A 26,409-nucleotide genomic window follows, 5' to 3' on the forward strand; every position below is an offset into this window, starting at 1 on the left:
TGGAATATACACAATAATGCAAAGCTTAATGCTCTGCCCATCACTGACTGTCCATCCATCCCACTCAGATGCAACATTCTTTCCTCTGTGCTCTCTAGGATAACTTCCAAACCTAGCCCCTGCCCTAAGTCCAAAGCTTAGATTCTGATTTCAGGGATCCAAACAGAACACTCAAGTTGCACTTCCAAGTTTGTCATTGACAATACTCAAAAACAAGATGCAGAATTTTCTTATGTCAAGAATATAAAATTGGGACAGGTCTTCCTAAAGGACATAGGTTAAATATGGAACCATTAAGCAGCTTTGTTCAGATTTCAAAATTTTTCATCAGCGTCTAAATCATATACAATATAGGATATGCCACAGGTCTAAAAATACTAATCCAGAACTGCAAATCTCCCACAAAAACCCCTCTAGAGGTTCAAGGTCTCTTTTTCTTTAGAATGACAACTTTGACTCAAAAATATCTTATGCAGATTCTTCTAGACAACGAAAATGGAGCCATTTCACAAGTGTTTGAGGAGATAGCATCCATTAGAACATTTTGGGGTTTGAAGTATAGTTCAGGGGAATATGCAAAAGCAACCTAACCCTCCCCACCCTTTTGAAAATTCCCACTTAAACTTAAAGCTCAGTATCTTCGAGGATCAGATGACACTTAGTCTAGACTAGCCCTGTCCACCTCCACACGACTACCTCTCTAGGAGTAAGCAACTCCTACCTGTGCCCAGGATTTCAAAGATGAAAACCTTGGTCCAATTATTCCAGGTTCCACACCTGGGCAGTGAAGTACACTCACATGATGAAACCTATATCTTATTGCTCATCCCATCCCTTAAGTAAAATTAGTGATTGTGAGTGCACATCTCTAGACAGTATAAGAGGGATCATACAGTAAAGCCTCCTCCAGAAGAAACAAACCTGAAAGACTCTGCAGGTAAGACGACGACTTCCACTGAAGTCCATGTGGCCTTCAAGAAGATGCCCAGGTAACAGTCTGCAGGAGACTTTCCCTTGCAAGAAGTGAGAATGAACATCAAGAATTGCTCTCCTCCCTTGATGACAACTTGCCCTGCTTCCTAGAGCTTATGCTCAAGGATATGAACTCCTTGGAGTACATGAAATATTCAGACGTGGAAGATATTGAAAATAATGCTTTAAAAATAAAATGCTTGGGATCCCTGGGTGGCGCGGCGGTTTGGCGCCTGCCTTTGGCCCAGGGCGAGATCCTGGAGACCCGGGATCGAATCCCACATCGGGCTCCCGGTGCATGGAGCCTGCTTCTCCCTCTGCCTGGGTCTCTGCCTCTCTGTGTGAGACTATCATAAATTAAAAAAAAAAAAATTAAAAATAAAATGCTTACTCGGCAGAATCAAGAAGCTGATACCAATACTGAAACCAAAGCAGAGGTAAACCTACATAGAGTAGATTTCCACCCTTTGATGCTGGATTTTGAGGTCCAATAAAGTCAGGATAAGCAACGTTTACCCAGCTGACTACACTGACAGGAGCTATCATTAAACAGAATAGTGTCATTATAATCTGCATTGAAGACTCCATCTTCTACCTCTACTAAGGAAGAAAATTTTGGACTAGAAACAGACACATTCGTATTCAGAAACCTACTCCTATGCATCTAATAACTCAAACTTCCCAGGATTTCTAAGGAAAACTTCCAGGCTAAAAGATTATGATCTAGATGAACACACGTTGGTTTCACAATGAGCTCATCCCTGAGGATACAGTAGGTTTATACCCCTGGGCACCTTATTAGTTTTGCCACCAAGAAAACCACAACTTCAAAAACACTTCAGAGTGTTTCTGAGATGGCCAGTGAGCTCCCTGCTTCATACCAGGTTGACAGCCAGAGCAGCTGTCTGGAAACCTTGAACCAGCTGTACCAGAAACAGGGAGTCCTATCTGATGCAAAGCTCAAGGCATTACTTTCTTTTTTTTTTAATCATCTCTTGACATCAATCCCTGAAGCACACTTTCCAGAGAAATATCATAAAACCCATAATGGTGGTCAGGTCTTCCAGGTATTAAATTCCTCAACCCATGGCTCATACTTACCAGATCGTCTAAAACCTAGCAGGATAACATTGTCAGGGCCAAAAGGGATTTCGAATTCCAGGTCATGTCTCCAGATAGCCCTAGATGCCAGAGCAGAAAGTACTGCTGCTAAGAGGAGCATTGTCCTCAGCCTGAAACAATTATGCTGCTGGTAGTACCAAAAGATCATGAAAGTTAATGGACATCTGGCTGCAATCTTCCTACATTCAACTTGCATTTCCTATTGCACTTTCCAGGAGGTACATCCTACAGGCACTTTACCAGTCTAAGAGCATCTATCAGCTTAGCAAATAGATTTGCAGTGAACCCATAGTCAACTTCCCATGGACATTTCCCAGGTAAGTCTGAGCTAAAATCTTTTCTGGGGCATCAGGAAAGTAAACCTCACTGAACCATCTCAAATTCTGAGATGAAGAGGACTCACAAGGTCACTTGACACAATATCAGAGGAGGTAAAAGGAGTGGACTGTGCCATTAGGAGCTAGAAGGAGGAGGATAGTATACCTATAGACCTCTGTGGGAAAAGTCAAAGCAAAAAAGCCTAGAAGTCTTTTCCTTGGTCAGTGTCTAGTCCTAACTTGTAATTCACTGGAGACTTTGCATGGTACATAGCTAGCTTCTGATTCTGTCCTGGGAGTTCTAATGGGAGGGAAGCCTCCCAGGTCAGGTTTCACCAGAATTCATACGGCTGAAGAAGGTAAATGTGGAAAGACAGACAAACCCTTCCCTCCACAAAAAAGAGCTTAAATTGCACATGCTCAAGTGAGAATTCAACCCGTCTTGAAACTCAGACAACAAAAGTATAGCTTAAAAAAACTGGGTGATAAATTATCTTCCCTTCTAAACATTGCTAATATAGTGAAACATGTACTAACAAAATGTGTTTATATATTAAAATATTCACAGTAATAAGAACCTAAAAGCAACATTTCACTCCAACATAGGAAAGAGTTGTTGCAAATTTCTATTTCTTGATATTTCCTGGGATTTTTATGACTTAAATATTGAAATGCTTCTCAAATTATCTTAGTTGAAGGGAGACTGTTGTGACTAAAACTTGAAAACCACATGAAGAGAACAAGACAAACATCCCCTATACTTGTGTAGGTAAGCCACGAGCCTTTTCTCCAGGATGGAGCTATTCTCAGGTTATCTCTGTGCCCCATCGCACTCCATCCACGTAGCTGATGTCTGAAGACAACTTGGAGCATATGAAAATGAGGGCTCTAGAGACCAATAGGAACTGGTCCCTGATCTAGATGTTACAGAGGACTTTTCCACCTCCAGAACAATATTCTTTCAATTCTGGATCAGGACCATAAATGAGGTAACAGCTCTTTGTTGGGAGGGCCCAGACCACTGACCATCTCTCAGAAAACCCAAGAGCAAGGAAGCTCAAGAAACTTCCTTCTTTTTCATCCATCACTCCTAGAAGGGATCATTTTTGGAAGAGGACAATAGAGAGTTGAGGCTTCCTCTTTTAAGGGGCATGATTTTTAGTTTAGACATAATTTCCACTGCCACTCTATTGCACAGAATGAAGGGACTTGACCCAAATTAAGTGAAGCAAATATCTTGATTCAAGTTGACTCACAAGGAACTAAGGAGAACCTGTTAAGAATATCACTCATCACCTTACCTTCACCCCCCAATCTGCCTCTCACCACTTGTAGTTTTCTGGATCTTGTAGCACATGTAGCATAGGGCACATTAGCCAAAGCACAGGCCAAGTAGAAATCAAAACAAAACATGGCCCACTTTTATCCTTCTTACAGACTTCCTGATATTTGGAGGACTTACTCAAAGGTAGTCTACAGTGGTTTGGAGGTAAGGGATGGTTCAATGCTCATTTCTGCTTCAGCGCGAGATTGCTGTGATTACATAAAAGGATGTTTTTCTTCATAAAACTACCTTCTCCAAAGAGAATACTTCATTCTACTTTAAAACCATTCAAATTAGAGAAGGGAGATCATCTGAAGTTATCTCTGACCAAAAAGAACCATCAACCTAGATCTAAACACAAAATTCTCTATATCCTACCTAGGGGAAGTTCCTCAGGAGATGGAGGTAAGTACACCAATATCCTTGAAGAGCAAGTAGAGTGCAATTATCAGTGAGATGCGCATATATGTGAAAATGACAAGCAGAAATATTACTAATTTAAGTTTGTTGCTATTTGAATGGTAGGGATGAGGTTCTCCTTGAACATAAGATAGGGAGAAACAAAACTCCTCATCCTATTGAGTATACTTGGAGAACAGTTGCAGAAATTAACTACATTGTGTGTGATTTCCAGACAAGAATGACCTCCACTTGAGGTCATGTAACAGGAAAAGTACAAGGTTTAAATGCTGAGATCCCACATGTGGGCCCATAGGATTCAGTGGGACTAGTTATCTTATTGCTCTATACAGAACCAAGTCCCCTGGGCACTTGTGTCTGAGGTGTTCAGGGACAACAACAAAAAAACCACTTAGTCTTGTTCCCTCAGCAGTTGACAGGGAAAAGCTTCCACACAACACATCCTTAGGAGGATTGTGTGTTCTGGGGACTATTCAGGTTCCTGTAACTTACACACAAAATGTGAAACAGTCTGAGTGTCTTCTAAACATGGATTACCGCCATAGTAATGAATAGACCTCTTTATAGTACAATATTGGACATCAGCTGTGAGAGCATGTTTCAGGAATCCCCCCCCCAGGGATGTGGGTTAGTGGTAATCAGTAGGGACTGGGACTGAGTTTTCTGCTCCCTGATCTTCCTGCTGAATAACCCACAACTTTCCATAGCCATTTATATCAGCTTTGGACAGAAAGGATTTATCTTCCACTTGCAAATATACATCACAGAGCAAGTGTGGGTATTTACAACCTTCCAGTTAATTTTGACTTTAAGGCTTCCTCCACCTACACAAGAGGACTAACTTTCCATCCTTAATGTGATATAACATCAAGGTGAGTAGCACCGCAGTAGAATCAAGGGGTAAGAGACAAGTGAGGACAAAGATGAACAGCTACATGAAAGTACTATAAACAGGCTCCATTCTTTGTCTAGGAAGCTATCCTATTCTCAACGACAGCCTTGATGAAAGGATTATGCTTGGCTGCAGATTTTTCCCATTCAGCACATTGAATAGATTACGCCACCACTTTTCTGGCTTGCTATGTTTCTGTGGAGAGAGATCTACTGCAAACCTTATGGGTCTTTCCTTGTAATCTAAGGACTTCCCCATCTTGCTTTTAGGATTTTTCTTCTTTCATTACTCTATTTTGCAAATTTAACTATAATAGGTCTTGGTGTTGGAATGCTTTTGTTGACTTTGGTGGGAGTTCTCTGGTGCTTCCTGGATCTGGAGGTCTGTTTCCTTTCCTAGATTAGGGATGTTTTCAGCTGTTATTTCCTCAAATAAACCTTCTGCTCCATTCCTCTCCTTCTGGGACTCCTATGCCATGAATGTTAAGTGGAGTCATGGAGTCTCTTAAATCTATTCTCATGATCCATCATTTTTCTCTATTTTGTTCAGCTTATTGTTAATTTTATCTTTGATGTCACTTATTCATTCCTCTGTTTCTTCCATCCTTGTGGTCATTACATCTAGTCCGTCTCAAATCTCATTTTTTATTTCTGCCTGGTTAGGTGGGTTTTTTTTTTTAAAGCTCTTATCTCTGCAGTAAGGATCTCCCTGAAGTCTTCCATACTTTTTCTCAAGACCAGTGAATGTCCTAATGACTATTGCCTTAAGTTCTCCACCAGACATAACTGATCTGTTTCAATTTGATCTCTGGCCATGACCTTTTCTTGTTTTTTGTTTTGGGACGGATTCTTCCATCTTGTCATTTTGTCTAGCTACACTCTTGGATAAATAATGTTTATCTGCCAGCAAAGGCAATGTGAAAAACTGAAGCAACTTGCTAGGAATCAAGGAGTCCACTGAGTAGAACTATACCATGTCAAGATTTTTAATCACAGCATCCTTCCATCTAAGGCTCAAACAGAATTCTAGCTCTGTTCTCAAGGCATGAGGAAGAATTCCAAGTATACACCAGGAGGCAATTACAAGCTCAGAAATCCATTCCCAAGGAATTCATAAACTTGAACTCCCATAGTAAAATTATCTAGACTGAATCTGGCTCCATCTATAGGGAATCCTGACACAGGACACTTTAGACTGCAAGTGGTCTCATCCCTGAGGACCAGGTAGACTTAGTCCAGTGGTTGGTTGCGTTCTCACCAACTTTACTAAAGTCAGAATGAAGACATAGGAGTCTTTGACTCCGATGTCCAGTGAAGTCCCTGCTTTACACATGCTTGGTCAGCAGGGCTGCCAAGAGAAGCAAACTATTTGTCCTGCACATTAAAACAAGTTCTTTATGAAAAACAGCCCTTTGAGAATTGCAGTTGTAGCATTATTTTCTTCTTATTAAAGCCATACCCCATGTTGGCAAATTGAATTCAAATTAAAAAGTCAAACTCCAGGGCCTCTCAGCCATTTTCCATAGAAAAGCATTGCCAAGAATAAATCAGAAATGGCTAATGCCCAGATAGCATAATCAACAGCTGCCTCTCTCAACTCAGAATATCTCTGGATCAGATCTTTGGACAAAAGGTCAAGTAATTCCCATCATTATGACAGTGTGGGTCTGCAATAGTTCCAGAATTTCCATCCATGTTCAACAGTGGACTTTGCCCAGAAAAGGGGGATTGATGCCCATGATGAATGCTATCCCACTCCTGTCTGGTACACTCATAGGCTATTGGTGCCAAAGTAATTCAGAAAACAGCATCCAGCTCCAAGCTTCTAGCATTTAGGTTTTTGTTTCCTTTGGAGAGGTTTCAACAAGCAGCCCCCGAGATCTCACTTCTGAAGACATTCAGGTACCACATAGTTTCATGATCAACCCAAGGGCACATCACACCAATAAATACCAAGAAGAACTAGTTCTCATAGAGCCTCTGCCAAGATATGCTCAGGCAGGAGCCATCACATGCATTCACAAGACAAAGTAGCAGGCACCGAAAGGGCACCAATTTAAGAGCTAAACTGATACTCCATGAAAAGGTTAAAATATCCAAGAAATTGAGATATAGTGTCAATTCTCAAAGACAAAGCAGCAGATATTAACAAAAGAAAATGGAGTCAAACGAAATGGACAGATTCAGCAGATACCCTATAAAAAGTAATGGGATAAATGATAGATGTGGCTGAAGAGCAGCTGAAGGAACTTTTTCCAAAGTGTCTGGAAAAGGCTGAAGTGTAAGAATTTCATTTCAATAACTGAAATCCCTCCCACCTCAGGGTACAACGTAGAGGATGGTAGAGATGTTCAGTCATTTGAATTCAGTGTCCCATCCATGGTGGACATGTATTTAATTCGTTATGGCTCTTGTGCTCAGTTCATCCATGTTTTAAGGAATAGGAGGTAATGAACAGTTCTCTATATCCTATGTAAAAAAAAAAAAAGTCACCTATGTGAGAAAAGATCTGGAAAATCCAATGTTGAATTCCTGATCTAATCCAACTTGGTTCATGCCAGATCAAAAAGACTCAGGAAAACTTGTGTGGTACTGGCACAAAAATACATAGATCAATAGAACAAAATGGAGCTCAAACCCAGAATTATATGATCAATCTAGGGTTTTAAAGAAGGGCAAGAATATACAATAGGGGAAAGACCATCTCTTTAATAAAAGGAACACTTATGTAGTTGGTGGAAATGCAAATTGGTGGAGGCACTCTGGAAAAACAGTATGGAGGTTCCTCAAAAAGAAAAATAAGACTACCCTATGATCCAGCAATTACACTATTAGGTGTTTATTCAAAGAAAATTAAAACACTAATTCAAAAAGTTACATACACCCTAATGTCTATTGTATCATTTACAATAGCCAGGATATGGAAGAAACCTATATATCCATTCATAGATGAAAAGATGGTGTGTACAAACACACACACACGGGTATTAGCCAAAGAATGAAATCTTGCCATTTGCAGCATGGATGAAGTAGAGGGTACAATGCTAAATGAGATGAGATGAGAAAGACAAATACCACATGATCTCACTATGTGGAAGAAAACAAATGCATTGGGCGGGGTTGGGGTGGGGGGAGAAACTCCCAGAATCTTAAATACAGAGTACAAACTGATGGTTTCCAGAGGAGAGGTAGGAGAGGTAGGTGAGGTGAAATAAAGATTAAGAGTACACTTATCTCGAGGAGCACCAAGAAACATAGAACTGTTGAATTGTTACCTGAAGCAAATGTAACACTATGTTAATCATACTTGAATTCAAGACTCTTCAATAAATGGTGCTGGAAAACTGGACAGCTACATGTAAAAGACTGAAACTGGACCACTTTTTACCACCATATGCAAAAATGAACTCAAAAGGAATTAAAGACCTAGATGTGAGCCTGAAATCACAAAAATCTAAGATGATAATGCAAGCAATAGCTTCTGACATGAGCTGTAGTGACATTTTTCTGGATAGTTCTCGGACAAGGGAAACAAAAATTAGACTTCAATTCATCAACCTACTCACTCCAACAAGGAAAGTCAGGACTTGTTCCATTAAGAGAATGTTCCTAGGACCAAGACCTCCAGACAATTATGTTGGGAGTCTAACCTAAGATCAGGGCAGAGAAGGAAATGCCATCAGAGATAGGATTTACCAGCGAGTCAGTCCTACACACAGTATGGACATTGCTGGTCTCTAGGCTTTAGTCATCACTGGTCCAGAAGGACCTTAAAGCACAGAAGGTTGAAAAGGGAAATCAGATCCACAAGTGTTATAGATTGGGTAGGGATAGGGTGGCGAGATCACTTGAGTAACCTAGGTCCATGTTCAATCCTGCCCATGTCACCAACATCTCTGGGGTAAAATGGAAGGTCTTTCTCCCCAAGAGCATGTAGGAGCTAAGAAACTGCTCCTGTACCATCTAAATACTCTGGCTTAAATATGACTCTGTACGGGCATAGTAGATAGGGTTAGGGGTAGATGACCAGACTTGACCCCATTAAGGAACAATTATGAGATGCATTCTATGTAGTACCTTATAAAGGTCCCAAGTGGGACTGAGCTCCAGACACCCACTTCAGTGGCTAATTCCCCTCAACTCACCACAGGTTCACCTCTGGGGTTCCTGGGATCACTACAAATAAACTATAAAGTAGACAGATAGCAGCTCACCAAAATGTTGATATCCTAATCTTCTGAACATGTAGATATGTTATGTTACATGACAAAGGAATTAGGACAGAAGGAATGAAGGCTGCTAAGAAGCTGACCTTAAATCGAGGGAATTCTTGTGGACTATGTACTTGGGCCCAACACTCATAGAAGTAAAAGTATGGTCAGTGGGCAGCCTGGGTGGCTCAGCAGTTTAGCGCTTGCCTTCGACCCAGGATCAAGTCCTGTGTTGGGCTCTCTGCATGGAGCCTGCTTCTCCCCCTATTGCCTGTGTCTCTGCCTCTCTCATGAATAAAAGCTTTTAAATGGTATGGTCAGAGATTAAGATGCCAACTTTAAAGATGAAAGGTCCAGAATTTGGGTTATAAGAGTCCATAAGTAGGGACTTCTGAAGACTTCTATAAAGGTGGTTAGGGCAGGGCAACCATCTTTCAGTGCCATCAAGACAAATGCCACCTCACACCTTGATTTTCTGAGATCCATTTCAAATTTTTGATATCCAGAACTCTAAGATGAATCTCTTCTTACAGCCCTAACTTGGTCATCATTTGTTACATAAGCAATAGATTAATCTAGTATTCGTCCAAAATTCTTATTTCAAGTTTTATATTCAAAGGAATCCATAGTCACTCATTCATGTTTATTTCAAATAGGCTCATAACTACCCTTTTTCCTGGCAGCAATGATGAAAAAAATTAAGGTAACAAAAATAGCAACATAATCTCCTAGCATCCCAACCTAGAGAGATCATGGAGTTCAATTCAAATAAATGTGCGAATGTAAATATCTTGACTTGAATTATTGCAATTTATGATAAAACCAGATATCCAGGATTTCTACAGAAAGGAACTAAATATAAAACTAAAAATATTTGGAAAGAATCTCCAGACCCAAGTTAATTCCCTATGGGATTCTACTGCCAGTTCAACTAGAAATGCACTAATGATATGCAAGTTATTCCAAAGAATAGAAAAAGGCCAATTTCTCTGAGTGCTCTTCTCTGGTAACCAAGTGAATTGTCAAACCACTAGTAGTCTCATTCTCAGCATCTTAGCTTCTCTGAGGGAGAAGCTATGTGAGGCCTTGTATTTCATAGTGGAGAGTGAGGTCATAGGAGCTGTGGATCATTGTGCTCTGACCGACAGATTTGAATCCTTCTCTAACCTCCAGGAAATCTCATTGAGCACAAACGTGGAATGTGACAGCCCTGGAAAGACCACAGCTGTCAGCATAATATAGAAGGTAGTGCTCACTCACACTCTGCCTCATTGGCCTGGCAGGCTCCGGGTGCCAACACCAAGATGCTCAATCAGAAGGTTACTCCTTGGAACATTGAGCCTTCATACCCAGAGAGGGAGCTAGTGTTGACTACCATACCCAGAGAGGGAGCACTGTCCTCAGGCTTCATAGGAAAAGTTTCAGTTGGCTCCAAAAGCAAAAGCAGAAGTTTCTACTCCATGCTCCCAGCATTCAGGCCTTCACCTCCTGAGTGAACTCCTCAGATGTAGCACCTACCAATGACCTGAGAAACTGCCAGAGCATATTTAAGATTTGTCACCTCAAGAAACAACCCGTTTCTCACAGGTGAGCTGTGATGAGGGGATCCATGTTCTCGCTAGTTTAACAAATCACATGAGGACTGGGGTCATAGAACAAGCCTGCTAAAACTGACAAGGCAGCAATTCCTGGTATAATCATACAAGAGCTTGGTTTCAGGTCTCTCTATAGTTACTTCCTCAGTCTTGATAAAATATAAAGTCAGAGGATGGGTTAGGGACAGGATAGTGCAGGCAGCCTATGATGAGTAGACTTCATCAGTCTCTGGAACTAGGCTGCTGAGAAGTTTGCCAGGTCCAGGCTAAGACCTGGCTCCTGCATGTGTGCAGCAACTTGATGAAAATACTCAAATGAAACTCACGGAGGCACTGCCCTATGGCGGAGCTGCTCAATGGGGGCTTGGCAGTGACTATGTCAGGATCCTATAACATGCTCTACCAGACGCATAGCTCCAAGGATTCATTCACCTCTGAGATTTCAGCCTGTGTTGCCATGGGTTAGTGAACAAGGAGATCTTTAAGGCCCATAGGACTGATAGGACTTTGAAATGTAGCATAGTTTTGGAGCTAAAGTATCTTAACTCTGAAGGGAGGAGCATGTCTTGTCCTTAAGAGATTATTGACCATCATAGCCTTCACAGAACCATCTGTAAAGGATTCACATCAGAAATAGGAAGAAGCTCAGAGAGGAATACTCTTTGATGATGGGGCAAATTTAAAACTCTCACCTTGAATTACTGCCTGCTGTTTTAGCAGGTAAAGCAAGACTCAGGAAACTTCTTTGACAGCATCTGGTCATGTAATTCTTCCCTGGGTGGGTTATGCTCTGGTTCTTACAGAGCTAGTCTTGAATAACGGAAACCCAAATATTTCCCCACCTACTGTATGCAAGGGGCTGTCATTGGACTTAAGGTAAAATGCAAGGAGAAGCTCAAGGCCCTATACTTTAGCAAAGCTCAGTTCTGTATAAATTCCTACATTGGATAAGATCGGCAATTATGGTCATAACAAAATTTGAGCCCACCAGGGGACAAACAGCCCACAGACTCATATGCTCAGCCTAGCAATCAGAGCCCTGTAAGATCATGCCCCCATGGTCATCTTCAGTGCACTGAGCTCTGTCATTCCTGAGAAGCCATGCACAGGTTGCTTTCATGAGGCAGAGGAGTCCAATGGACCAAACTCCATGAGTTCACACACTATAGTGTGCGGGCAAGGGCTGGGAGGCAATCTTCCCAGAAGACCTCTCAGACCTAAATATCTCACCTATTTCTTAAAAGGGAAGATTCTGAATTTTGAATAGCCCCTTAGGTTGTCACCACCCTAAATAAGTAGAAACAGTTAATGTGACAATGCTTCATTTTGAATCCTCAACTGCCTCTACCAAGAGCCACCCCCAACCCCCAATTAAGATAAAGAGGGGCTTGGCACCATCTAGCATTTGGGTTGTAGGCTCCTCTCCAGTGCTGGGCAGTTAGGGGACACCTAAAGGCTCTGCTGTGCATAAAAGTTCATCTGATTCTCTGGATTATAGAGAACTTCATGAGAATAGTAGTGGGTAATTGAGTATTTCTGTTTTATACATTCAGAAAATATTCATCAGCATTAAGTATCATCCTTACTGGCAGATCATGTATTTGAAAAAAAAAAAAAAAAAGTTGGAAGTTTCCCAAATATGAGAAAAGCGGATTCAGAAGGCACACAGATTCTCTAACAAATTCAACCCAGAGAGATTTATACCAAGACACACAGTACTTAAAATGGCAAAAAAAAAAAAAGTGATAAAGAATTATGAAATGGCACAATATATTCAAAGTGCTGAAAGGGAAAAATCTGCAGCCAAGAATACTCTATACAGCAAGGCTGTTGTCATTCAGAACAGGAGAGAGAAAGTTCCCCTAAAAAGTTTGAAAAGGGAACCCAGGCAGCTTGGCATTCTTCCAGGATGACTGGGCAAGTGTGGCCAAAGCTAGGCATATACCATACCCCACTCTGCCCACTTACTTTGGGCATAGTTGTCACGGACCATGAAGTACCTGTTACCTGCATCCCAACAGAAGCTCTTCAATCTGTCAGTCCTTGAGTCTTCAAGATCTCAAAAGGTTGCTCACCTTTAATCACAAAGCACATCCCTTTGAGCTAGCCTTGGTAGGAGTTGCAAACAAGTCCTCTCTGAGACAGGCTACTATTGATTAAGACTTAGTATATAGCTCTGATCTCCAAGAAATTCAGAATCAAACACGAGGAGCCACTTTCCAACTTCCAAAACCTCATCCCATAGTGCTAAATAGCAATGTCAAACTTCCTGTGATGAAAACTCTCCAGGCTGAATGGACTGGACGCCTGTAACAGGAAGGACACAGAACACCCTAGACATAATGGTCCTATCCTTGAGAACATGAATGTATATATGCACTGGTGACATTTAGTGGGAGCATTCCTGGCTCACAATTTTAGTTTTGCCTCACTGAAGTTAGCTATACCTAGCAACGTGATACCATGATAACTGAAATGGTTTCCAAACTGCTCCATTGCCTCTTGGATGCGGTCCTCATCTTCTCCAAGGAGGCACTCATGTTGGCCACATCAGGCACTATCCCTAGTCCTGCCCAAAGGACAAAGTTGTAGGGGATACCTGGTTCCAAACTTTTTCAGTCCTTTGCTTCCTCCATGTAAATTTAAGATACCACCCTTGAGATATTGCAGCCTTCTCAGATTTGAAAGCCAAGTATGTGAGAGATCCAGCGAGAAGATAAGAGTATGCCAGGGTAACAGTCAATATTCCCCATGTAAACAACCAGTGACCATGTCTGGGGGTAAATTGGAGTGCTAACTTCTTCTAGGGCAGCTATAGGATGAGAAACCTCACCTTGGCCATTCCCCAAGTATTCTGGAGTGAAAATAATCGTTAATGAGACAAAGCATGTCAGGCAGGTTGGAACACTAACCTAAGCCGTGTCCAGCAAGTCCCATGATGTGTGCTACACTCTCCCTGAACTCACAGACTTGAGATTACAAGTCAAAGCAAAATGGCTCTGGAAGATTCCTCCCCTGCCCCATAATGTCAACACAGTGCAAGAAACACTTCTAGAATGGCAGGGTAACAACATCCAAAAATCTTTCTACATAAGAACAGTGAGCACCATTACAAAAATAGTCAAACGTAACTTTCCCAGTACTCTGAAAGTTAACAAGATCCTTGCAACAATCCAAGGAGTATTAAGTACATTTTTCTTGAATCTTTAATTAGGACAGGGAAGCATTGTGGCATTTTAACTTGTCTTTTTCCAGTCTTCTCCCCAAATCTGTAGTAGTCTTGCAAACCAGCACCTTACAACCATGGTAGCTGTGAAAGATAGCCTACCAGCCACTCCAGGCAGCAAATTTGGTTTGGGCCCTCACAAAAATCCCTGGCCCCAGAAACTAGTAACTATTTGATCTAGTACTTTCCAGTCAAAGCCCTATCCCTGGAGATTATCTTTAGTTGACCTAACTTAGAGTTGGCTCACTAAAAACAACTCTACCCACTCTGCTTGTCAAAAAAAAAAAAAAGAAAAAAAGAAAAAAGAAAAAAGAAAAAAGAAAAAGGCCACAGTAATTGTTTTGTCCCATCTGGTAATCTGGCCTCAGAATTGTGTTAAGAGACTGATCAAAAACTTCAAAGACTAGAACAAGATGCTCATAAGGGACTTTGAAAGCCTCGAATATATTTCTGGGACTTTAGAAAGCCACATATATGTACATGGCCTTGCACACTCCTAGAAATCCTTAACCTCTTGCTGACTTTGAGGCTCTTATGGTACAAAATAAAAACTAAGAGTTATACCTGCAAGGTAATTAAAGATGTACCCAACACACAAGGTCTCATCCACAACTGAAAAACATTAGCCCAGAGCATTTAAAGAAATAGTTACCTAGAGATTAGACAGCTAAAATAACTGAGAAAGTTCATTGTCTGAACAAGTAACAGACCTCATAGAACTAGAGAAGTCACTAAACCACCCTGAGGGTGGGGAAATCTAAAATTTGAGCTGCCAGTCATTTCAAATATCCAAGTAAACAAAATTGAAGCCTATGCAGAGAAATAGGCCAATACAGGGAAAAATTCAGTCAGTAGACATGGTCCCAGAGGAAGCCTAGGTGTTATCCTTACTATATTGAAATTTTTAAGGTTAAGTTAGCTGTTTTAAATACCTTCAAAGTAAAGGAAATTGTAAAGTAGGAGAACCATATCTTAACAGGTAGATCAATAGAAGTTTTTTAAAGAAACCGGAAATTTTGGAGTTGGAAAGTATGATAAATTCACGTAAGGGGCTCAATAGCAGATATGAGCTGATGGGAGAATGTATCAGAATATGAAGATAGGTTGATTGGAATTATAATCTGAGGATCAGAAAAAGTGAGCAGAGCCTCAGACACCTTGGGACACCATCAAGCATACCAACACATACATGTTGCTAGTCTACGGAGAGGATAAAAAGGGAAGAATGTTTGGAGAAATGGCTGTAAACCTCCCAAATTTGGTTGCATTTATCGATGTATCCAAGTCCATGAACTTCGAGAATAAACTCAAAAGGATCCACAGCCAGAAACAGTCTAACTGTTGAAAGACCGAGTCCTGAAAGTGACATAACAGCAACTCATCATGTACAAGGGATCCTCCATAAGCTTGACTGATTTCTCATCAGAAACCATGGAGGCCAGGATGTAGAAGAATCATGTATTCAAAATGTTTAAAGAAAGGCTTTTAAGCAAGTATTCTTTATCCATTTAAACTATCTTTCAAAAATAGAGCAATTAAGTCATTTATGGATCAATAGAGACAAAACTGAGGTGACAATTCCTTAGCCTATTTTCCTCGACTAGTTGCGGCACAAAATAGGACAGGATTTAGGAGCTCACATCTTACCTACAATGGTCTCTTGGTTAGAACATGGGGAAATTTGGCCCTTGAGTGGATGGTTCCCTTCAAATCTATAATTTATTCCTTTAAAGAAATGCCAGAGACACAATGAAGGATGAGCATGAATTTGAGCAAGTCATGGTATAGGAAGTCATATGGAAAACATCTCCTTTGCATGCCTTTTCCTTAGGATTCTTCAAGAAGAGGGAGCCGCATAAGCACATTTATGGATTGCTTTTAGTCAGGCATATATTCCTGGGCTAACATACAAGAGATTGGATTTTTGGTTTGCGCAAAGAGTACCTGCACCTGGTCCTGATGCTATTGAAGTGAAGAGGGGATGTTTTCCTGGTCAGGCAAATTGGAAAAATAGTACCCTACTGACCAGGACTGAGTCATTTCTTTAAAAAAAAAAAAAAAAAAAAAAAAAAAATCAATTTTGGATATAGTTCCTTCTTGTGGTGTGGAACCATCAAATTCCTCCCTGTTCAGTCCAACTTCATGTTTCTGAACTGCCCATTATCTCAGAGCATGCTGAAGAAATAACAGGACAAACCCAACAAAGTATCTCCCTGTTTGGAAATCCTCAGTGGAAAATGACCGTGTACCTATCTGGACCTCAGGAGTACATGTGAATAAAGCTGCCCCTAACACTTAGCCTGTGAGGATAAGAATGAGCTATTCTTGTGAAACATGGAGATTTTTGGCATTGTTTCCTAACTGACTCAGAAGCTGTAAGAATATCTTGGTCAGTGCTGCTACTGAGTTGTGGTTCATCTAAGTCCTGGCTTCTTCCAGGGAGGATTGGTTTAAAGGAAGCTGGACAGGCACCCAGTACAACAGTTTTCCCAGACAATAGCCTAACACATGAGCCCTCTGATGTTATCACACCACACAATGTTTGGTTTTGTAGTTAGTTTTTACCCTTTGAGCAAGACAGAACAGAGTAAAGGATACTCCAGAACAGAGTGAAGACAACTCTGGGATGCAGTAGGTAGGCCATTCTTCAAGTATCTGCTAAAGATGGGGAAACAGTTGACCTTATGATTGCAAGGGAAAAATATTCTGGTAATTGTTTCCCTGTTGTCCCTAGGAGACTTCCTGTGTCCTATACCACAGCTCATCACTGTCCTTAAGGAGGTCTCACCCTGTGGTCTTCTGAGAAGACCCAGTAATTTGTATTCTACAATTTGAGATGAACATTAGGCTTCTAGAGCAGGGGAATTCTAGGAGAATTTGAGAAACCTTAACACTGGTTACTGCTAACTATCTAGTCAGATGAATTATAACAAATCTGTATTCACTTGGCCAGTGTATAAGCATAGGTCAGAGGAGTTTGGGCTAAGGAAAGCCAAACATTTTTCCACATAGAATTCTGAGACTACGTCCCATTGCATCAGCCCTAAGTACTAGACTCTGCATTTTAACAGGGTAACGCTATCAGTTTCTGCCCTTCATAAACTTTAGTTAAAAAAAAAAAAAAAAAAAAAACCTACAGATTGTTCTTGGAAGATGTAACCAAAATGATTAGCTGTCAGTTTTAAAACTAAGAATTTCACTTTCTGCTACAACACAAATATCTGGGTAATCCTAGATAACTGGGGATCAAGTTATTAAATGCCTACAACCCCAAGTAGGACAAATTATGAAGTCCATTTATCTGAAGCTACTCTAATCTCAGCTGAAGTAAAACTGACCGGCACCCTCCCCCCTCCCTTCTTCATGCTTCCAGAGGAGATCTCCCCCAGTGAAGTTGGAGCAGAAGAAATGTGATAGCAGATGTAGGTCCTTATTAGCTAAGGTATCTGGTTCTGAGGCATATGGCATCCAAGATATACCCCAATTTGAAGCTTCTGTGCTGGGTCAACAGTAACTTTCAATGGCTTCTCTTGGTAAAAGCTGAAGCTTTCATCCAATGAAACTGGGTCTCCATCCGAGTTTCTTGGATCACTTAAGATACTTATGTAGCCAAAGACTTAGTCCTTTTAGATTTTTTTCCCCATGCTATTTATAAAGGCATAGTTTATTTTGTGGGGAGGGAGTTTCTCCAAGCAGGTGTGAGATACTTGAATGTATCTCAAGTGTTCTCTGGTTCACCTAATCTATATTCAGGTAAGAATTGGTTTGATGTTGTTCACCCCAGCACAGCCAGATTATCCTCAAGTACAAAGCTATATAGATTAGAAGGACATAGAATATTCCCTGGACTAAATCTGGACAGAAATTGGCTCAAGATACTGAGCATAGAGGACCCTATGGTCCAAACAGCACCAGCCATGTGCTGTAAAGAGGTTTTAATGGGACTTTAGTGACCCAACCAGATCCCTAATAGGGATAAGACTACCCATTCTATTACTCTCACATAGTGGCCGTTAATAATCTAGCAGCAGTAGCCATTTCCCAACCTTCAAGACTCACAATCAGACACTTGATCTCTTCTTGGTACCAAACTCCTATTCCAGTAGGTCCATTTGCCAAAAGGCCTGTGAACACAGACTATCACAAGTTCCCAGATAGGGTCAGGACACTTATTCCAGCCTAGCTGAAAATAGTTAATATGGCTCCCAGATGCAAAGGAAGAAAAACCAGTGCCTCAGACCTGCCGCCAAGTATTTGTCATGCAAACATTGGGTCAAGGGGAGCTCTATGCCACACCCATCATCTGGTTGGCAATACCTCCAAGCCATCTGCTTACTTTAACTCAATGCTGATAACTTTTCTAGAGCCTATGCTGAGCATATTTTTTTGCCCAGGGCTTCTTTAGACATTGCAGTGTGGGATGCTGACAGGAGCCTGTTCTTCAGGCAGACATGCATGGCCTACAAGTATCCAGGGGAGGTTATTCCCTTTTTGCCAATGAAAGAAGGGTGATATAGATTTCTTCCTGCTGATCTTCAAAGGAAAGCAGATGCTTCAAGCTCCACTTCTCAGCAACCATCTCAGTATAGGCTCATGGTAGCTCTATTGTACTTCCTTTAGACTCTGCATTCCTCTCACTGGGCGCTATCTGTGAAGTCTTTGGGGGCCAATTTTTGCTTTTAGCAGGGAGACCAGGCTATGACTTTGTAGCAAAATATATAACCTTGATCTTTTAGAAGTCATTGCACTACCAGGTATTTACCCAAAGGACACAAATGTCATGATCTGAAGGGGGACCTGCACCCCAATGTTTCTAGCAGCAATGTCTACAGCAGTCAAACTAAACAGCTTAGATATCCATGGACAGATGAGTGAATATGTATATATACACACCTACATATACACAGGAATATTACTTAGCCATCAAAAAGGATGAAATCTTACCATTTACATCAATGTGGTTAGAAGTGGAGGATATTATGCTAAGTGAAATAAGTCACAAAGCCAGTTATTATATGGTTTCATTCATGTGGAATTTAACAAAACAGAACCATAGGGGAAGGGAGGAAAAGCCAAAATCAGGGGCACGTGGATGGCTCAGTGGTTGAGTGTCTGCCTCTAGCTCAGGTCATGACCCCAGGGTCTAAGAGTCAAGTCCCACATCAGGCTCCCCAAAAGGAGCCTGCTTCTCCCTCTACCTAGGTCTCGTCTCTGCCTGGTTCTTTCATGAATAAGACAAATTGGAGAAAGACAAGCCATAAACTCTTAACTCTAGGAAACAAACTCATGGTTGCAGGAGAGAAGGAGGGCAGGGGAATGGGGTAACTGGGTGATGGGCATTAAAGAGGGCATGTGAGGCAATAAGCACTGGACATGGTACAGATGAACAGCTGAACTATACATTAGGAACAATGCTACACTATAGGTAATTTTTTTTAGACTTATTTAAATTCAAAGTCACTCTAGTAAGAATGTGCATATTCTCAGGAGGCCCCATTTTTGTGAGAAATGATACCTCATGAAAGCAGGTAGATGGATGTGGTCTGTTTGAAAGGCATAAAACTCTGCAGGGAACTGAGGAACCCTCTCATCAGCATTCCCCTTCCCCATAGTTATTGCTACCAGGTATTCTCCCCTCAGACTATAAAGTCTCACACCCAAGGTGATTAGACATGGAGTGAGAACTTTCACATTTTCCCCTCTAGCCAGCATCATGGTTTAGAACCTGTATTCTCTCAACATGGTGTGGGATATTTTCCCCACATAATGTCCTTGGGTTCATGTCACAGATCTGCTCTGCCTTAAAGACAAGGTAAGGTTGAAGTTCCAGGTGGCCAGTGTTTCAAGGGATTACAGTATCCCGTAGCTTTTCTGACTCAAAAGAAAACTGTCCTGACCATTCCAAAGTGTACTTTGACCCCTGAATCATCTTGATTATCAAGAGCATAATTTATATTCACAAACTTCTGTGTGGTTCTTTTAGAGCTCAAGAGAGGCTAAAGGCATGTAGGAGAGAGCACAATGACCTGTGGAAAGTCTACAGAAATAACTGCTTCATGGTGTGACTTATGTTCCCAGGGGGCTATCTAGACAGATGGAGAAATCTCTGGATCACGGAGTTAAAAGCACTCAATCAAGCAGGGGAAGAGTTAGAAGACAGAGCCATTCATTTTTAGGAGAACTCAAGAAAGGTTATAAAAGAAACTTTCCATGTAAAGTTTATAGTTCAAAGAGGAAAAATGTGATGATACTCTGAGGTTGCCTCATTTTTCCTTTTGCTTCCTAACTCAACCAGTGTCAAGTTCTGCAAGTTGCTCAAGATCCTCCTCATTGAAAGCACTATCATCACATTGAAGAGAACAAAAATCTCTGGTCATCTTCTGAATCTCAATGTTTGAGTGCTTCCAGTTCTTCTGACTCACACCCATAAGCTGGACTACACGAATGAATTCATCTTTGCAAAACTGAGTCCTTTACTGAGTGGTTTACCCATGGTAATCCACATCAGAGTTCCCCGAACAGGATGCTACTGCTGCCCCATGACATCATCTACTGATAAAACCGCAGGCGTGGACTAGGACAGGGTTTCACAATGTATAGATAGGTCTTATTGAAGGTTAATTCTTTAGAGCAGCTGGGAAGTTAAGTTCCCATGATAAAATTGACAGGATACCCAGATCCATTCAAAGAAGTATATACTGTAAACATTTCAAAAGGTAGCAGAGACCATTCCAGTGCTATGGAATCCTTTTGATACTAAAGCATATAAGAGTAGCAGGAATCGCTTAGGAAACATACATCTTGCTTCTCTGCTGGCTTCTTGGAAGAGACATTCCACTATTATGTGATGCAGAAAAATTATCAGTTTATATAGTGTCAATTTGACATCAGCATTCAGATTCTCAGTAGAACACTGAACATTTAGGACTTCAAGAAGTTGGAGACTCAGGCAGATACTACCTGTTTAAAAGTAGGGGTAAAGGAAGATGCCTGCTCCTTCTGAAGTATCTGAATTTGGCAATAAACTCTAGTTTATAATGAGCAATGAGGGCCTTTTCCCAGATCCTATTTTATTGTGAGGTATCAGGAAAGTACTGGCAAAGCCCATGGAGTTGTTCCTATATTTTACACAAGATGAGCGAGCTCTAGACATCTGCTGTACAACATTATACCTAGAATTAATGGAATATTGTGCTCTTAAAACAAGACCTACCTTAACAGGTTTTCTTAGCACAATAAAATATGGAGATAAGCCTACAGATGACCTAATGTTGGTTAGGACTTCAATTTGTCTGCTATATTTACACTAAAGCATTACTGTACTTGTCCTTGCTACTGCAGGAGGTAACAGACATTCATACGGCTATTCCTTAGGAAATAAAGTAAGCAAAATCCTTGTGAGAAACACCAAGAAGTTCTTCTTGAGCATCAAAATGCTGCCAAGTCCTAATCTCAGACAGTAAAATAGAAGACAGAATAAGTCAGACCAGCAAGAGCTAGTTTAGGGAACACTCTTGTTACAGATTGCCTTTACTTGGCGTGGACACCAGCACAACCTCACTAAGTTCATGGTTATGCTAACGGCCCTTCTCCATGCGAGGGAGTCTACAAGGATCTTTTCTTGGTGCCCCACCTGCCACCATACTGTTCATACTATCAATGGCATCATTTAGTAGGATATGAACAGCAAGAAGCAAGCACCTTAAAGGATTTAGCAATATATACAAGTACCAGTGGTTGGAGATAACCATCTCCTAGAAGTCCAGGCCTGACATCAACGGTCTGGGCATATCAGAACATTCCCTCTAAAGTAAGAGATCAGTTGCTGGGCCTTCTATCACACCAGGAAGCAGGTGGTCCAATTCTTGGTGCATAATTTCAGACTTTGGAAACATTTTATAGGAGTACTATCCTGACTTATTTGCCAGGCAATCCACAAGCTGTCAAATTGAAGTGGAACCCAGAGCAAGAGTACATATGTAGCAGGTGTAAGTTGCCCTGTCACTTGGACCTATGGCACAGCACTCCTATTGGATTATCTATGGTTAACAGATGCTATATGGAGTCTGTTTCAGCCCAAGGGAAAAAAAAAAAAAAAAACAGGTGCCTGAGGTACCGAAGGCTATGCCTTGTTCTCTTGAAAACTCTGCTGGATTTCTGTTTGTCTCCATTAAAAACCGAAGCTTGACTATGGGACAGCATAGGACTCCAAGGTTTCATTAATCAGATAAACCCCAGTTCAAGGAAGTCTCAGATCAGAGATAGGCAAGTACCGTCATGTTCCATCATAAGACAAATGACGTTAAACACCAATTATGAGTAATGCCAAAAGATAACAGTGTATTACATAAACAGTTTGTTTGGAATCTCCTAGTACCCTTTACCTCTCCTGTTCATTTGACAGCCCTCTCTCAAATGACCTATGGCCCCTTGGGGTTTTAACTGAAGAGGAAACATGCAAGCCTGGGTTATGCAGGAGTCTGCAGTGTTCTAGCAATGTCAGAAAGTAAACACTGAGTGAATCTGTGAGGGTCTGAAAGGGAATGGGAGATGCAAAGCCCTCCTAGTGAAAGACTTTGGGAAGTTTATCACTTTCCATGAAAGAAGTAGACACATCCGTCTGTTTTTGTAAGAGACATGAAACCAGCAAGATTGAAGATATTAAGCAGTCTCACTTGAGCTAGCCCATGCTTGTTCACAGAGGACCAGAGACAGGAATGAGGGCTGTCACAGGGTAGGTTCCCTAAGAAGCAGATGGAGATAAGTGAGAGAAACTTAGTACTCTTGACATCTCCACTTGTGGAAGGAAAGGAAGCCAGATTGGCAGGAGTTGAGTTGCAATGTAGTCTCATGAAGGTTCAGCCAACCCCATTGAGTATGCTAGAGATAGGATGGCTCTTCAGTTAGGAGAACAGGGCCAGGCTATAATACTTCCACACTACCCTGAACTTTATGGTCAACTAATATTTGATAAAGGAGGAAAGACTATCCATTGGAAGAAAGACAGTCTCTTCAATAAATGGTGCTGGGAAAATTGGACATCCACATGCAGAAGAATGAAACTAGACCACTCTTTCACCATACACAAAGATAAACTCAAAATGGATGAAAGATCTAAATGTGAGACAAGATTCCATCAAAATCCTAGAGAAGAACACAGGCAACACCCTTTTTGAACTCGGCCACAGTAACTTCTTGCAAGATACATCCACGAAGGCAAAAGAAACAAAAGCAAAAATGAACTATTGGGACTTCATCAAGATAAGAAGCTTTTGCACAGCAAAGGATACAGTCAACAAAACTCAAAGACAACCTACAGAATGGAAGATATTTGCAAATGACATATCAGATAAAGGGCTAGTTTCCAAGATCTATAAAGAACTTATTAAACTCAACACCAAAGAAACAAACAATCCAATCATGAAATGGGCAAAAGACATGAGGAGAAATCTTACAGAGGAAGACATAGACATGGCCAACATGCACATGAAACAATGCTCTGCATCACTTGCCATCAGGGAAATACAAATCAAAACCACAATGAGATACCACCTCACACCAGTGAGAATGGGGCAAATTAACAAGACAGGAAACAACAAATGTTGGAGAGGATGCGGAGAAAAGTGAACCCTCTTACACTGTTGGTGGGAATGTGAACTGGTGCAGCCACTCTGGAAAACTGTGTGGAGGTTCCTCAAAGAGTTAAAAATAGACCTGCCCTACGACCCAGCAATTGCACTGTTGGGGATTTACCCCAAAGATACAAATGCAATGAAACGCCGGGACACCTGCACCCCGATGTTTCTAGCAGCAATGGCCACGATAGCCAAACTGTGGAAGGAGCCTCGGTGTCCAACGAAAGATGAATGGATAAAGATGTGGTTTATGTATACAATGGAATATTACTCAGCTATTAGAAATGACAAATACCCACCATTTGCTTCAACGTGGATGGAACTGGAGGGTATTATGCTGAGTGAAGTAAGTCAGTCGGAGAAGGACAAACATTATATGTTCTCATTCATTTGGGGAATACAAATAATAGTGAAAGGGAATATAAGGGAAGGGAGAAGAAATGTGTGGGAAATATCAGAAAGGGAGACAGAACGTAAAGACTGCTAACTGGGAAACGAACTAGGGGTGGTAGAAGGGGAGGAGGGCGGGGGGTGGGAGTGAATGGGTGACGGGCACTGGGGGTTATTCTGTATGTTAGTAAATTGAACACCAATAAAAAATAAATTAAAAAAAATACTTCCACACTGATCAGAGACTGGATGTGGATCAGACACAGTGCCAGGGATAGGAGAGGGGACCACACACAAAGCAAGCACAATGGAGGGTTAATATCTGATGCTGGTCTGCCAACTGCCATTCCAAAAGCAAAGACAAGAAGTCTTCCATTATTCAGCCCGGTTCTATGCAGCACATCACGATGCCTACCACAAAGGCTATATGTGAGGCTCAGCAGCATGAGCTCTTCCTCCGTGTTTAACTCTAAGGACTCCATGGTTTCTTGATGTCTGGAATCTAGAATAGCTTCAGTGAAAAAAGGCTCTTTTGGTTTATTGCCCCAGCCTTGTCCCTGGATGGTGGTAAATACCATGGTAGAGAATTCCAGAGCTGCTTATGTAGGCAACCAAGGCTTCATGTTATTTGTGGATGAAGGACAGCTTTGTGTTCTACTCAGGTTTCTACCCAAGGTCTATACTGCAGGTCTCCCTCAGGAGCCTATAGCCTGTGACCCTACTAAGCAACTTGATTTTTGAAATGAATGTTCACTTAATACTGAAGTATGCCTAGTAGTCCCATTGATCTACTTCTTGCTTCCAACAGTGTTGGGATGGAACAGACCCAGAGACAACTTTTTTCCAGCCTCTGGCCACACTCTAACCTCTTTTCTAGTTGCCATAAGAGCTATTTCTCAGCTATCCTCGGCCTCTGAAACCAGCTAAGTTTTTTAGCTTCGCTCCTTATTACCAGTTAACCATGATTGTCAGAATTATTCCACCAAGGTGGAAGCAGCCATTAACTACCTGGTCAACCTGTACCTGTAGGCCCTCCTGCACCTCCTCTCTATGTATTTCTGTTCCAACCATGAAGACATGGCTCAAAGGGTGTGAGCCACTTCTCTCATGAGTTGGTCAAGGAGAAGTTGAAGGGTCCTGAGTATCTCTTGAAGATGCAAGAGCATTGTGGTGGCCTCACCCTTTTCCAGGACATGCAGAAACCATCCCAAGATGAGCAGGGTTAGATTCGGGATACCATGGAAGCTGCCATGTCCTGGAGAAGAACCAGAATAAAGCCCCTTTGGATCTGTATGCATGGATTCTACCTGTGCAGATCCCTGTCTGATTTTCTAGAGCTACTTCTTAGTTAAGATGAAACTCATCCAGAATATGTGCAGTCCTGGGTGAGTTCCTTTTTAGAAGGCTAACCCTCAAGCAAGAGTAGGAGTCTAAGCCTGGTGGCCTTTGAGGGACCTCTCTGATGTACCCCTGGCATCAGGGCTGCTGCCTAAAGCAACCAGCTAGGCAGTTTAACCACCTGGAGCCTTCTCCCAAGCTATGGACCAAATGGGAGAACTTTTAGCAGGGGAAAAAAGGTTACTTGAAAGTCATACTAGTTTCTATGGCCTCTTAATGCCTTCTGAACCATCTACTTAAGTATCTGAGAAAAATGGGTTTTGCCCATGCAGATTATTCTTCTCATTGCTTACTTCTGTGAGAGTTGAAGGGAGTGGGGGAGCACGTAGGACCCTGGAGGCCTAGAACCATGAAAGCCCTTATCCCAACTGTACTCCAAACTAAGTTAATGACTTGGTAGAAAGCATGTAGCATTTCCCAGCTAAGTATGGGGGTAAGCCTTTCTACTTCCAGGAAGGAGGGCTCTGGAACATTGAGTGGACTCTTCCAACCCCCGTTACCCTAGGAGTGCATTCTCAGGCAGTTACCCACAACTCACACCAAGCAGGAGTGATGACTAGCACAGTATTATGGCCACACCTCCTAAAGTCCAAGACTACCCCAGAAACCATAGTAACTGCTATCTGAACTCAACAGTTCCAATTACTTAAGTCTGGGTGGAGTCATAACTCAAAAGTTTGCCAAGCCTTAGCACCACTTGTCTAGCCCTTCACATAAGGAGAGTCTCCTTTCAGGTCTTACTCTCAAAGACCTGGATTGAGGGCATGCATCAATCATCTACCCTGAACTAGAAGGGTCCCAGCGTCTCTTTCAAACTGATGTGTCACAGATCTGATCTTGAAGCTTACCTATCCAGTAGGTCTATTTTAACATCTGGTCTAGGTGGACATAGAAGACGAGCCTGAATG

The sequence above is a fragment of the Canis lupus genome, chromosome 2 (assembly GCF_048164855.1).
Source record: "Canis lupus baileyi chromosome 2, mCanLup2.hap1, whole genome shotgun sequence".
NCBI classification, from domain to species: Eukaryota; Metazoa; Chordata; class Mammalia; order Carnivora; family Canidae; genus Canis; species Canis lupus.